The sequence below is a fragment of the Notamacropus eugenii genome, chromosome 1, assembly GCF_028372415.1.
Source record: "Notamacropus eugenii isolate mMacEug1 chromosome 1, mMacEug1.pri_v2, whole genome shotgun sequence".
NCBI lineage: Eukaryota > Metazoa > Chordata > Mammalia > Diprotodontia > Macropodidae > Notamacropus > Notamacropus eugenii.
In genome coordinates, this window is record NC_092872.1 from 592,282,639 (window position 1) to 592,285,499 (window position 2,861).

The window sequence follows — 2,861 nt, forward strand, 5'->3', positions numbered from 1 at the left end:
CCCCAATTTGAACCACAAGATGGTATTATAATCTCAGTCAACAGAGATTTAACTGCTATAACTATTAAAAGGCTTTAACTTGACATCAATCAGAGAAATAAAAGCTGGGCCTTGAGCTCCCAAACCTGGAACACTTTAGGGATGTTATTGAGATATTTTTCATGTGCTTGGTGAGGGAAAAAGAAAGAAAAGAATACTAAAGAAATATCTAAAAAATACACAGTATAGAAAAGAAGGAAGTTCAGAAGAAAGTACAGACCAGTAGGACAGAGTTGGATTATTATACTAAATTATATGTATATCTATCTATATATGTATGGCTGCGTAATAAATGCGTAGAGTTGTATATAATAAATATTTATGGTTTCACATAAAGTACTCTCCTCTCTTTCTGTCCTTTGTCCACAGAAATGTTCAGGCTAGTTGATGTTTGTGGAACTCATAATATTTTTTTTTAAAGAAGAAAGAAGAATTTAAGTTATTTTTCACAGCTGTTATTTCATCATAATTTTGGCAAGGTAGGAGGGGTCAAACAAGAGACTGTGGGGACCCAAAAATGAGGCATTGTCCTAGCAGTCCTTATCATAAACCCTCAACTGAAAGAAGTCACTTTTACATATATAATTTTTTGTACATTTAAATTCAACTATGTTATTCATGTTTCTACTCTATAATCATCTTTAAGATTTCTTTTTAAAATACTAGCACTCTACAGTTCAGCTGGTCCGACACCTGACCACAGTCCCTCTTTTTTCCTGGGAATAGATTTCCAAGCACAGTTGTCTGATAGGCTCACCAGACCACAGCTGGCTTTCTGGCATCTCACTTTGTGCTAAAACAAGAAGATTCCAAAGTCTGACTAAGTTTCATATCACAAGGGAAAAGGAACATAAGGGTGTGTTCCTATTTGCTCAGATTGTGCTCTTATATGAAGAAAACAGCAGCTTTTCCTGGCCAGTGACAAGTTAAAGCACCTCTATCTTCCCACACATAGGAGTGGGATCAGTCCTAGCCATTCCCCACAAAAGACCTGGTCCATTCTGGGTTTCTTTAAGAAAGAACCAGAAATCAAAATTTCAAGCATGGTCAGGGCCACCAGAAAAGCTCAGTCTTTTAGGCAGAATCTTTTTGTCAGGAATCCCTAATTCAGTGTTCCTGAATTTTGTATGTATGTGTGTGTATGTGTATAAAGTATATGTGTATATATGTAGATACAGAGATGTATATAGAGATAATTATTTCAATGTAATTGATTTTCTTAATAGTCCTACATATTTCATTTCATACATTTTAATATATTATTCTGAGAAAAGATGCATTGGCTTCACCAGACTGCCAAAGTGTCCATGATACAAAAAAAAGGCTAAGAAACCCACAATTTAGACCAAGTTGTTTATCTGCAGCAACTCTAGACCAAAACTAGCCTAGAACTAGACCAGAACCCTTAGGACCAACCCTAAGACAAGCCAAATAGCTTTCTTCATCCTGGCATTCAGCAAGACCTTTTCAAAGGACACTATAGCACAAAATAACAGGAGACTTTAACAAGGTTGTTTTAATTTGGGGAATTTGGGGAGGTGGGGAGAAGGAGGAGAGGAGGGGAGTGGGATTAGTGTGTATGTGTGTGTGTGTGAGTGTGTATTTTATTACCGTTGTTAAAATATTCTATATTAATTTCTCTTAATCCTTGATGACTGAAGTAGTAAACCCAAGAAAGTGGTAAGTCTAAAAGAAAGAAAGAAGATGAGATATTAGCCAACAGGGAATATTCTTTTATCAAAGCACTACTAGATGTGAGCTACATGGATGTGGTTGGAATATGGCAATGGAAAAAATATATATTGCAGAGAGCTGGAATTCTTAATAAAATCTCGGGGAGCCTGATAGTTTCCAGATAATGTGCTAATTGGAAGAAGAGAATATACCATTTTCTGACCCAAGTAATTTTCATGAGCACAGTATTGCCTTGAAAGGACTGAGGTTATTGAGTCACCCATGAGCATAATGATATAGTATCAAGGTCAACAGAAGTCAGGAAGGGTTGAGGGAGGAGTTTCTCCACTACTTCCTCTAAGGCCCTCAGTCTCTTATCTTTACTAAGAAGGAGTTATACTAGATCAGTGACTCAAACTTTTCTTGTTCCACGAACTTCTTTCAATAGCAACAACAAAATGTGTCGGGATCCCCAGAGGGTAATTTGATAGGCTATTCATATTATTTTTTAGACATTCATTAAGTGCTTATAATAACTTTAAATGATACTTTTGCCCCCAAAAAAGCTCCAAATTAAAATTTACATTACATAATTATAAAATGTAAAATTGTATCCTACTCAAAATTATTCAAATCAAATTGTATCCTACTCAAAATTATTCAATTCAATACATTAAAATGTAAAATTAATTATAAAATAAGTACAAATGTTTTATGTGGAATGTTCTATAAGAATTAAAAAGAAGAAATCCAGCAAGATCTCATATGTCTACCATTATCTGAAAGACTTCACATTAATTTTTTTTATTTTATAAATTTTATTGACTATACGTAATATTTTAGTGAAATGAGTTACAACTTGGAAGATGTTTAACATTATAATCACATACAAATTTAATTTCAATTTTGGACTTTTTTATTTGAACAAATGTTAGCAATCTTGCTTCAACACCAGACAAACATAGTCTTAAATCCTGTTCCACATTGAATTCATTTCTATGTTCTGATTTAAAATAAGAGACAATATAAGGTTTGTTTCTGTAGAACACTTGCGATGATCTGTAATGGTTTCAAAATGGCACATGCCCAGCATTCATGGCTTTCAAGCATTCTGACATTTGTGTTGCAAGAATTCAAAGATTTATAAC